Here is a 12759-nt window from a genome sequence, read left to right as displayed (position 1 = left end):
TTTTTTCCACAGTTCAGTATTTGGTGTTTAATTGTTTACATTCCTTCTAAAAAATGAAGAAAGCATGAGAGCATTAGTGGTGTTCAGGGAGCAGCTTACCCACCTCTATCAAACTATGCAGGTCAATGGTTGTTCCAGATTAAAAATTAATAGAATTAATAATGTCTTTCAGCAAAGACTTGGGTTACCTTAGGACTTGCTGATCTCATGGCAGACTTCCCCAGTTCCTCATCTGGGTATAACCATGGCAGAAAACAAAAATAGTTAAAAAGGGAATGTGAAAAGCACAGGTTTATATGATTTATATAGGGTAGATAGCTACCTTTGGTAGTCATGAAGTTGTAGCTGGTTATTAAAGGGTGATCTATGTTTCATAGCATTTACTTTATTATGATTTGATTAGATGGACTCAAGGGCAAGTAGATCTCCTGTCAGACTTGGAGACAAACATAACAGTCTCTCTGACCCTAGCACAGCTGTGGTATTCACACAGCTGACTAGAAATGGTCCTATTAAACCTTTCTAATATCTGGTTTCAAGCTTATTCTCTGATTCACATCCACCAATTACTGCAGGAAGGCTATAAAGTAAATAATATATATGTAAATAAAGACAGTAATATATATGTAAAACTTGAAAAACCCAGGCTAGGTATATTAGGCCAATTCCTATAGTCATTATTCTTCTTCCCCTCCTCCCCACAAACATATTTAGGCAACTGACTTGCTTAAGCATCTTTAAATAATTAAACATCTTTAGCATTCAGGTAACTCTCAGGCTAATTCAAACAAAAGATACATTTCCAGGCTTTCACAGGAAGCTACTAGCTTGGTCTGCCTGTACCTGTGCTACAGAAAGCCACAGGAATCTCTCCAACTTGACCCAGTGCCCACTGCATAAATCAAGTGGCACATATTCATGCCAGCTCCTCCCTGCTTGGGGCTGTGCAGATATATCCAAATTCCCTTTTGAGTTGGTGTGTACATCTTCAGTCCATACAGCTAATTTGGATCATTTGGATTTAATTTCAGCTTTGCATGGCAAAGTGCAACTTAATCAACAGGAAACAGTGGATTTCAAAAGGACTGCCCAAAGAATCAACTCTTAGTTGATGCTGAGCAAGGGCTTCAGCCATGAAACTGAAATTTCTGTTTGCAAAAAATTCTCCTGAGTGCCACAGTATAAACATTGACAAAAAAAAACTGGATAGAAACATACAGCAACTGCAAGCAAAAAAATTCCTCAACTACTATCTTAGTCTGATGGAACAAAACCAATTTAAACAGCCTAAAGATCTGTACCTAAATGCACATGTCTATACTGACATCTTAACCCACAAATTATTGTATGAATACCACATATTATTGTATAACAATAAAGAAAAGGGGACTACTATTATCATTAATGAGACAGGACCAAGGCCTTGATAAGAAGATGGAAACAACATCCCTTTGAAACTTCATAAGTCCTTTCAGATAACACTTGCATAAATCCAAATGACAGGATGACTAGGAGTAGTGATGTTACACTCATGGGGACTGTGTTTAGAATAATGGCAAGGGCAGCAAAGACACATTTTTAAAATTAATGTGCACAGGAAGATGTTGAAGAATTGCAAAGAGTACATAATTTTAAAATAGAGATAACAGTAGCAAAACACCCTGTGAACCCTTAATATTGCATCTATACCAAAATAGTATAAAGAAGAGAATGTATTAAATTTATATATTGATATTAGAATGTATTTTCAATAATTAATCACAAAGTTATTTCAATTTTCATAACAAAAAGAGAGTCAAGTGATTCAAAGTCAGCACAGATGTGTTGGTTAAAATGAGCACATACCTAGACCCAGGTGAGCTGCAGCAACCACTGTCTCTGTCCAGCCAGTTGCCAGGAGCTGTGAAAAATGGTCAACAGCATTGCAGGTCTCCAGAGGGAGTGAAATGTGGAAGGGGCATAATGGGGCAGACAGAGGAAACACTGAAACAGGGGAAACTCTGATTTGTGAAAGGGAAGATGGAGCAGCAGGTAAGTGCTTGGAATCTCATGAGGACTCCAGTAACAGGTTTCCTCCATGAATAGTGATCTAAGCACTCAGGCAACCAAAGGATCAAAATATAGACTGTGAACTCTCATTTTTGTAAAAAGTATCTCTTTCAAGTCCACACAAGCTTTCAGTAGCTAGATCAATGCAAATTATTGTGTCTATTAATGCATACAGGACTCCTGCATGTTCCAGGGAATCAGTATGGCACCTTTCACAAGAACTAAATCTATTCAGAATCACAGAATCATTTAGGTTGGAAAAGTCCTTCAAGATCATGAAGTTCAACTAATAACTCAGCACTGCCAAGTCCACCAGAAAACAAACCGTGCTCCTAAGTGTCACATCCACACATCTTTAAAATACCTTCATACTCCACCACTTCCCTGAGCAGCATGTCCTTGACAACCCTTTCTGCGTAGAAATTTTTCCTAATATCCAATCTAAATCTCCTCTGGTGTAACTTTGAGGACATTCCCTTCCTCTTGTCGCTTGTTACCCGGGAGAAGAGGTCCCCTCAAGTCGCCTTTTTCCAGACACAAATTCTTATGTATTCAGTTAATACATAAATCAATCTCCCATTAAAATTACATCTCAGCTTTTAATACACTTATTTGTATTGGGTAAAAATGTGTCAATTCTTCCTTCTTGATGTAAAAGGATCCAGTGCTTAGTGCACTGCCCTTGGATTTAGACCCGATTTTGGTACCCTGTTTTGCTACAGACTGTGCATGACTTTGGACTTCATCTCTCTGTACCTCAGTAAAGGATAAAGCTGCTGTCTTTCAAGGGCATGGTGAAGTGGGCTAGGTTAAGACTGTGTGGCTCTTCAATGCAATCAAAGCAAGCCTTACACAGCTCAGAGAGGCAGGTAAATGGTTTATACAAATTGGCTGACTCAGCAACATTGCACAACTCCAGTCCTGGCCAAGTCCAAGTGAGGGATCAGAACCAACGACAGTAAAAAACCCAGCCTTCTAAAGTGAATAGGACATATAAATAAACACACTATTGCAGCTAAAACTATGATAATTACATTAAGACCAATTTTAAATTGTTTATTTTAAAACTATTATGATATATATTTCTACTTAGTTTTTTGGCTTCTTTTTTTTTTTTGGTAAGGCAACAGAATAGATTAAATGTCAGTGACCATTGTGCAGAAAATGACAGATGTGCATTTGTCACCAGAAATGGTTCTATTGACTTCATTGAGTGTCTCAAGATCAATGTGCTGCATTTGAAATTTAACACTCCTAAAAATTAGCATAGAGGGTTTTCGCTATCTAAATGAAACTAACAAAAAAAAAGCATGAAATTTAAATAAAATTTATTTCCTGTTGAGATAAAACTTTAAATGTTCATTTTTATTGAACCTACCTTGCATTCTGCATTGTAAGTTATTGCAACATCCTAGTTAATCCTCATTTCTGAATTGGACATCAAGATGCCTCTCTCCACTGTTAAATAATACAGACTGAACCAAGTGGTAAACTCATCCCTGGAGAGAAAACAAAAATCATACAGCAAGAAGAGTGTTTTCATGAGCTTTTCAGTCACTGACACAGTGTAAAAGCAGGCACTGGCGCTTTTGTTTCAGTGAGGAAAGTCAATTTAACAGTGTCCCCAGTTCAGCACAACATTTCATCTGAGTTGGTGCTATTAAGTCAATTGTTACCCCCCTGGCCAATACAGCATTCCAGTTACAATGCAGCTTCAGATAATGCTTTAAATGCTTTGGTTCAACAGGGACACAGCTTTCTAGTATCAGCCACTTCTAATCAACACTGTGATTTTTCCCTATTAATTTTACATTCTGGAGATTAGCAAAACTTTACTCATCTCAGTCACTATCTTCAGCATTAGCTAGGCAGTCTGCATAAAATTTGCATTAAAATATGTGGGGGTACAATTACTTTAATAAAAGTGGACTTAACAGACAAAATAGTGAATGAAAAGAAGCAGGTGTAATAGAATAGGATGGAATAAAAGGACAATATCTGAAATAAATAGCTGCTAAATTCACAAGGCAGGAATGTGAGAAACACAACACCTCAAGCAGAAAAGGCTGACTGTCTTTCTTAATATTCAACAGTAGAACAAGTGAAAATTTAGGGTAGTAATGTGACTTAATGAAATTAAGACTTTGGCTTTAAAATTTCTATCAGAACAGGTAGCAACTGAAAAGGCAAGAGGAAGCCTGGAGGTGTTAATTGTGTGTACACAGCTCAAAAGGGTTGACAAGAAAAGATTCTCATTCTGTTTTTCCTGTTTACTTTGCCCTGGACTGTAATAATCCAAGAAAACATGTGATACTGAGGATTTCCAGAGTGCAAAATATTTTGCAGCTGTACAGGACACAGAACGTGAGAAATGTTTAGTACATCAAATGAAAGTACTTAAATTAAAAAAAAAAAAAAGTGTTTATTTTGTAATTTAGTTCACCATCCCACTACTTATCCTATGTTTGTACAACAAGGAACACAGGTTACAGTATAGGTTACAGTACAGGTCGTTATACCTCCAAAATTTTCCTGTGGTCTGGAATTGGCCCAGTGAGTACTCTCTCTCTCAAAAAAACAAACAACAACAACAACAACAACAAAAAAAGTAAACTCCATTTACAATAAAGACTGTAATCTTGGAGGAGAGAGGTTTTAGGACTTTTCACAAATGTTTACCTTATATATGACATGAAATAGCTTTGGAAATCTGATTCCAAAAGCTAAGAGAGAACTAAGATGTTTGCTAGACAGATTCTTGTGCAAACTTTATAGTGAAGAAGGATTCTTGGGTAAGACTATACCTAAGTGGAGAAGGAAACCAGGAATGACAAGATCTGGATGCACTGACTGGTAGCAAGTTCCTAACAAAGTGGTTCTTAACATGTAACTAAGTGGTGGGACTCCTTTCCATGGAATACTGCTAAGAGAAAAAGTTTATATGGGTTCAAGAGAGCCTTGACAACTTAAAATTCATCAAGGTTCACTGAACAAACAGAAACCAACTCTGCTTCAGGAAATCCTTGAGCAGAAAATGATGAAAGCCCTGGAGAGAACCAGTCTGCCCCCAGCTCTTCCCCAAGGTATCTTCTCAGCTGCTGGCTCGTTTTTCATGGATTTTCCTTTTCTGACAATAAGCATATTTCTATCCTTTCCACAAACAAGTTTCCTTTCTCCAAGCATAAGAAACAACACAACAATCTGGCTGTTTGACTTCACCACTTGTGCTCTAGTATATGCCTACAAAACCCATGAGGAGGTGACTTTGCAAGTAAGAATGAAGTCAATTTTTAGGACATTATGCCTTACAGAAATTTGAATGCTGTAACTTGTTTGCTCACAGGATGTCCATGCCACAGTGTCAGCATGTGTGGGGGTACCACACAGGCACAACGTGCACAAGCCCTGTCCTGCCACAACTCAGCAACAGCAAAACCACTTTTGGCAGGAGTAGCTACTGTTGTCTCATAACTAAAAGGTCTGAAAAAGGCCTAAAATAAATTTTAATGATGCTGCTCACTTTAATAACTCATTAAAGACAGAGGTATTAGCCAGATCCAACTGTCACACATCATCAGGACTGAAAAAGCCATGATCTGTCTGGATAAAATCTTAGAGTGCACAAAGAGAGCTCTAAGTGCTCTGGCAAAGGAAGGAAATTTCAGCTGGCTGTTTAACTTGTGTTAGCTAACCAGACACTACTTCTGTCTCATTTAAAGATCCTTTCAGAAGAAGAAAGGAAAGGAAATCCACAACTGCAACTAAGTGACATGGAAGTAACCAACATCAGCTCTTTCTATGGAAACCAGGTGTTGCATTTGTCACAGCTGATCTTATGACAAGGCTCTCAGCTGCAAACACGTTGTCATGGGGTTTCTGTAGGTGACCAAACAAAATGAATGGGAATTCCAGCCTAGACAACATCTGTTTCTTCATCCTGACCCACTCTCTCCCTCCCCCAAGAAGTCCTTCAGTCCTTCAGTCCTTCAGTAATCAGTTCCTGATTACTCTATCTGAGTAATCAGATTTCCAATTCTGGCCCTCTGCTGTGGAGGGACAAAGGCTTCCAGCATGGTGAGACTAAACTTCATATGAAAAAACTTTACATTGACCGTCTCAGCCATGAATTCTTGAAACTCTGGGGAACAGAAGGAGGCTCCACTCTTCCTCCTGTTCTCCCCATTTTGAAGAATAGCCTAATGCATCACATGACATTTTCTTCTTCAAATGCCTCTCTAAGAAATCTAATAAAAACTTGGTTTTCTCCCTTTTAATGATTACATGAGCAACATATACACAAGACCATCCAGAACTAGGGTTCGCCCTGAATATTATTTCACTTATTTTGTTGAAAATGCTTAATGCAAACACCAGTTTGGAGAAAGACAAGCAATTACAGTACCTATAATTTTTTCTGATATAGATTATTTAGCAGTATATAAAGCCTTCCACCCTTGAAGGAAGCTGTTCATATTCTCACCAGAAATCATAATATTTATGGCTTTAACTGTGCTTTATTGAAGAATTAAATGTGTGCTATGAAATTAAGTATATATATGATTTATAAAACATAACCATCAGAATTGAGAAACAAGGATTCACGTGTAAATTTTGTCCTTCCCAACACACACGTGCCTGTTTATCTCTTAGTGCTTCTGCCTCAACACAACCATCTCTTTTTCCACCACCTCCGCTTCTGTTCCTGGAATGATTCTTGTTTCCATTGTCTCTTCTCTTAAATCTTTTTCCTCTCCCTCCTCACTTCCTTTAAAATGGGTAGGAAAGAAACCTCTACCCAGCTCAGCCCGCTAGCCTTAAATCCTTCCTAATTTCACTGTGGCTTGTGAACTACACGAATAATGAGACTCTCTGCCACAGAAACCTGACCAACACTCTTCATCATCACCTCCTGTCACATGACAGTTATGGGCACTCCTGAAGGAGACAGATAGCCAAGCCAGCATGGAATCCTTTCCTTGCAGCTAAATCCTTTGTTTCCAACCACAAGAAATTTCTAAACTTCTCAGCAGAGAGATCTGTATCACCTCAGTGGGAAAATCTTGGTTTTGGGACACTGGTGGGTGAGGCCTGGCAGGGTCCCCCTTCCCACATCAGATGCAGACTGTGAAAGAGGCAACACCAGCTGCCTGGGACATGGCTCTGCTCACTGGTGCAGATTGCTAAAGGTCAGAACACAGAAAAAAACATATTTTCTGGAAGTCAGGAATTGTCTTTTGGATTGCATATCCCAAACATGAGTGTTACGGCCTGGACTCACTTCAAGTCCACCACATAAGCAGGCAGAGCTTCCTCTTTCAGGTTACCAAAGTAGACAGGACAAGGGAAATTAAGGGAAAAAAAGAAAAAAAAAAAAAAAAAGAAGGAAAAATAAAAAAGCAAGCATTGAAATCCAAAAGTCATAACTCACCAATTAAATATGTGACTGACAAGGTACTGAAATCCTCTGAGGACCAGACCCCAACTCCTAACTGAACTTCAACTGAATCAAGGGAAGCCTCTGTTGAAATTGGACTGTAATCATCCTCAAACTTCTTTAGATCACAAGTACCTGCAAGCTGGAGGTCCCAATTTACAGCTGTTTGATAAATATGAAAATCAGTAAAAATTCCAGGTGCAAAATGCTAAGAAGCAATTGCTGCTAAAATCACAGCTCTGGTACTGAATTAGTGCATTTGGAAGCCATCTGTGCTCTTACAGATCTGATTACAGGTGGCAATTTTGCTGATAGTGGCATATGATTATCAGTGGCAGCAAAAAAAAGGCTGTTTTAACTCAGAACTGTTCTGTGGATGAATCTGCAATCAATCTGCCTGGGCACAGCCACAGCAGACCAAAAAAAGAGAATAAATAGTATCATTGGCCTACTAGTAAGAAGAGGATGAAGGAGGTGTGGCCCTAAACCACCAGGCACTGATTCATACCCTTTTCCTAAGTTTTGCACCTTTACTTGGCTCCAGGCAGACACAATATCCCTGCAGGATTCCACCACATGGGTTTGGCAAAGGAAAAAAACTCCACATTGGCTTTTCATAAAGAAAATGGGGTTCTCCTCTTAAACTACAAATGTTCCCTCCTGCTTTTATGTGCAGGGATATTGGAAAGAGGTTTCTACACTTTTCCAAAGGTGCTAGACACAAGCACTTCCAAAACAAAATATGATGCAGAGAACAGAATCACTTTTCAAATAAAAGTATTCCAAGGAAAAAGCATCAATGCCTATGTGCTTACTGCACTTGGGTACCTCATGACATTTTGGGAGGGAGGAATGACTGTGCTCAGCCAGGGCAGCAGTGTACACACCTGTCAGCCTGCCCAGGGTGCTGAAGGGAAGCAGCTCTGAAGTTTTGCCTCTGATACATAAATCTTGTCAAATCTAGTAAAAAATTATACAAATGCACAAGATCCAGCAGTCCCAGGGCAGTGGCAAAACCAAAGCATTAACCACTGTCACCTCATTGTACTAAGAAAACAGTTTCTCTTTGGTTAGCCAGGATGACATTATGATTATAATGATCCTCTGAATGTTTAGAGTACTTCACTGTTCCAGAGGGAGAATCCTGAGGTGGAACTTCCTAAATTTATGCCCAAGACTGCATGACTTGGATCCCACAATAGCCTGGAGTCAAGCTTGCAGACTTCCATCCCTCCAGCATGGTCAGGCCCAGAGGAACAATGATAATTCCAGTCTCATTACAGCTAACTTGCTTTCTGCTCCAACAAGCAAGGTTTCTTTTGGTTTAGTAAATTAACTAATACCTATCCATACAGAATAATGGGAATCTTTCCCCTCTCTTAGTGATTTCTGGAAAAAAAAAAAAAAAAGAGTATTTGACCCACATCTCAGCCCACCTATGAATTAAGGCTTTTTAGAGGATCCAAAAAAAAAAAAGATGAACAACATGTTTGTAAATGTAATAATATATGTCCATATGGAAGGAAAAGCTAAACTGTCCTTTTCTGTGAAAGAAACTCAACAGATTGCCTAGAAATAGGCAGCTCCCATTCCCCTTACTGAGGGAAGCAAATGCCATCCAGATGGAAATTATCAAATGGATCAAACAGCTACATTTTATTCCCAAATGATCTTTGTTCTACTTATCACTCATTACACCAGGAAAATTATTGTTCCTGCAGCCCAAATATAGTAAAAAGAATATTATTTATTGTATGCTTGTTCAAAATACTCTGTATTGAAGGTTTCCCTGATGAGATATTGATCTTGACACACAAGAAGGGTGAGAAGAAAAGCATCCTTCCTAATGAGAACATTCTTTTAAGATCTGTGGAATCTTTTAATTCCCATTGAGCCCACACTGTCCTGGCAGCAGCTGGATCTGCAGCTACTTTCTGATGCCCAGGGTGATGAAATGCCCCTTCAGCAGCCCTGTCACTTGCCAGGTTTTAAAAAGGGGAATGCTACCAAGCTCCAGCAAAGCCACACTGAGATTCTTCTGCTACCTTCATTTATACTGTCCAAAGGGTAAATACTTCAACTGTAAACTTGCATTGAGTAAAAACTAAATTTAAAAATAATGAAGAATCCTCATCTTTGGCCCTAAGTGATTGTGCAGGACATGTATAATCAAATTCAATATTTTAGGGGGCATTTTCAAGGACATAAGAGGCATTTGTTACCACCTAAAAGAAGGGTAATGAAATCTGAACTCCTAATTTTATCTTATGACTTTGAAAAATTTCTGTAGCATTTTATGTGGTAAAAATAGTATTTGTTTAAGCATGTCCTCCTATAAATTTAGGATTACATACATGGATAATTACACTATTCTTTTATATAAGCTCTAGCTATTTAATTACAATATGATCTTCTTTTAGCCTGAAAACTGACAGCAGCACAAGTACAGTTTTATATGAGGACATAAAATGTTTAACAGCTGTGGCTGACTGACAGGACTAGATCAAGAGCATCTCATCTAACTGGGCCATGTAACACTACCTTTTATTTCACATTAATCATTGAACACGAGTTCAACTGTGTCACAGATCGATCAAGTGGGCCTATAAATTAGGCAATAAATTAGAAGTTGATTTTTTAATGGTGTGGTCGCTAACAGATAACGCTGGGTTCAGGTGCAGCAATCCAAAAATACAAAGGATCCCACAGCTCCATGAGTACTGATAATCAAGTAGGAATTCAACAAGCAGTGTCACATATTTTGTACAACTCTGTGACTTGGTAATTAGTCCCAAAACAGTCATTCTGAAGTGGGAAGAAGCCCCCAGTATTAAGCTTCCAGAGTATGCAGCTGAGACATGCAAAACAATGTATTGCTACAACCTCTGTTCAACTGAGAGCTCAAAAGTAGTAATTCATAATAAGTTGCATATCATGACATTTCTAATAAAACTTACAGACAGAACAACCTCTTCTAAGGGAAAAGCTAGGCTGGAATAATAGCATATGAATGTTTTTACATTTTGAAAGGGTCAGATTTATCCACAACAGAACTTATTACTCCTAATAATACTGCTAAGGCAATTGTCTTATTCATAACCTATTTATCTATAAAATTTACAGGGTAGCCCAGTACTGCAGAAAACAGTATGTTTGCTTTCATGCTAGACCTTAAAAATTTTTTTCCCCTAAGGACCACTATTAAATCAAAGCAAAGTCTTTTTTTCAAAATGGTTTATTAAAGTGAAAGATGTGTCTTGCCAATAGCATTATTCTTTCCCAGTATCCAGTTTGCCAGTAAGAGAGCAGCACTCATTCTTCACTGACATGTCATCTTCCTTGGACTTGCAGGAGTCTGAGGAATTGCTTTTCATTTAGCAGCAGCAGAAACCACTTCCCTCCTGTGCACTCTGCAAAGCTCCCAAGGAAGCATTCCACCAAGGAATAGCTTTAATATCACCTTACTTAGGACACAGAAATTAAGAAGAACAACACAAAAGAGGTCAGAAGCCCTCTAAAGGAAACATTGTGCTTAGCTGATTTCCCAGGAGAATGGCAGTGCTGCAGCCACTAATCCACTGCAGAGAACTGCCCCCAGCTCAGGCTGAATCCATGTTTGAATTCACTAATTTATAAGCTGCTGCTGTCTGTTCCGCATTGTCCTCTTTTAAACTGCTCAAGAGGAAGCATGCACAAGTGCAGAGGAGTGCACAGTTCACAAATAAAGAACAATGAATCTGGCTTATTACCATGCAAAACCTCCTGAGTATTAGCACTACACCTGGCATGTGCTCAATACCTCACTTGATGAATGCTGTTTCTGATCTCCTGGGGCCTTGAGAGAATCTGTCAGGTCAACAAGGCTTCAGGTATACATGCTCATTTTATTTCCTGTTTAATCTATTTATAAAGTGGTACCTAAACATTTTACAGGGAATCCAGAGTTTGTGACTATAAATTAAGACAAAACTATACAGTTAATCCAGGCTGTAAGTACAGAGGGAAAGTCCTCCGGCAGAACATAAAAAAAAAACCCAAAAAACAACCAAAAACCAGATAGAACAACACAAAAGAGAGGTTCCCAACTATTAATGTCCCTTTTCTCTTCTATGAAGACGCTGGTGTTCAGAGCAGTCACCTTGGACTCAGGAGGAAGACTGCAAGTCTTTGTCCTGCTAAGCACAACCAGGTCACCACCATGTGACCTTGGTCACTTCACTACTGAAGTACCTTGGGCCGGAATCACCTCCCCTTTTTCCTGCAGTGTAGACTTGACATCTGAGGTAGTTCCATTCCACTCATCTTTATAGCCAGTGAGTCGAAAAGGCACCTCTAGAGTGCAGATCATCTTGCCTATTGTAGACCTACATTATGATGAGATGAATCCTGTCCTGTAGATCAAGAGATAATTTCTCTTCATGATGACAGGGACACCAGGAGACTAACTCAGACTTATACATGTCCCAAGGGATCCCACTCCTTGGAGCATGACTTAAGCTTAGTTTTTAAACACATGGTAACCAACTCCCTGCCAGGGAGGCAGACACCTGACAATCACTGCTTGAAGGTCTGCAGTGTTGGCTGAGCTGTAAGCAATAAAGAGCTCAATTCTGTAGCCTAATAAAGACGTCTTGTCACCAGAGAAGACCCAGGAAATGTCGAATCAATTGTCTGTCCACATGAAAAAGTCAGTGCAAACGGCAGTCTCAGAGTCATCTCCAAAGGAGACAACAGGAATTGCTGTTCTGGGAAAGATGCAGATGTCAGACATACCGGAATCACAGAATTACACAACATTTTGAGTTGGAAGGGACTCAGCAGGATCATAGAAATCCAACTCCTGGCCCTGCACAGGACAGCTCCAAGAATCACACCACATGTCTGAGAGCATTGTCCAAGTACTCCTTGAACACTGTCAGGCTCATTGCTGTGACCCTTTCCCTGGAGAGCTGTTCCAGTGCCCAAAAATTCCAAATGAAAAGGCCTTTCCTGACATGCAGTCCTAACCCTCCTCTGACACAACTTCAGGCCATTCCCTTGGCTCCTGTCACTGTCACCACAAAGAGATCAATGTCTGCCCCAGCTCTTCCCCTCATAGGAAGCTGTGACCGCAATGAGGTTTCACTCAGTCTCCTCCAGACTGAACAGAACAAGTGACCTCAGCTGCTCCTCATACGGCTTCCCCTCAAGGCCCTTCATCATCTTTTAGCCCTCCTTTGGACACTCTAATTGCTTTATATCTTTCTAATATTGCGATGCCCCAAACTGCACACAGG

General features: G+C 39.4%; 1 protein-coding gene across 5 annotated transcripts in view; it reads right to left on the bottom strand.

Annotated features, from left to right (window-relative positions):
- C4H4orf50 (chromosome 4 C4orf50 homolog) overlaps positions 1-12759 on the bottom strand; it is a 71298-nt gene that overhangs the window by 28315 nt on the left and 30224 nt on the right. For 3 of the 5 annotated variants that reach the window (XM_038135869.1, XM_038135864.1, XM_038135866.1), the window contains 2 exons: positions 3428-3548; positions 1846-1900 (listed from right to left, as the gene is read on the bottom strand). The exons of 1 other annotated variant lie outside the window; for it this stretch is intronic. The gene's annotated coding sequence lies outside the window, so the exon portion shown is untranslated. Of the gene's footprint in view, positions 1-188; positions 233-1845; positions 1901-3427; positions 3549-12759 lie in introns of all 5 variants that reach the window. One more of the 5 variants, XM_038135865.1, reaches the window with a different exon arrangement.

The sequence above is a fragment of the Motacilla alba genome, chromosome 4, assembly GCF_015832195.1.
Source record: "Motacilla alba alba isolate MOTALB_02 chromosome 4, Motacilla_alba_V1.0_pri, whole genome shotgun sequence".
Lineage (NCBI taxonomy): Eukaryota > Metazoa > Chordata > Aves > Passeriformes > Motacillidae > Motacilla > Motacilla alba.
Note: the sequence above shows the minus strand (reverse complement) of the source record. Positions and strands in the feature narration are given on the sequence as shown.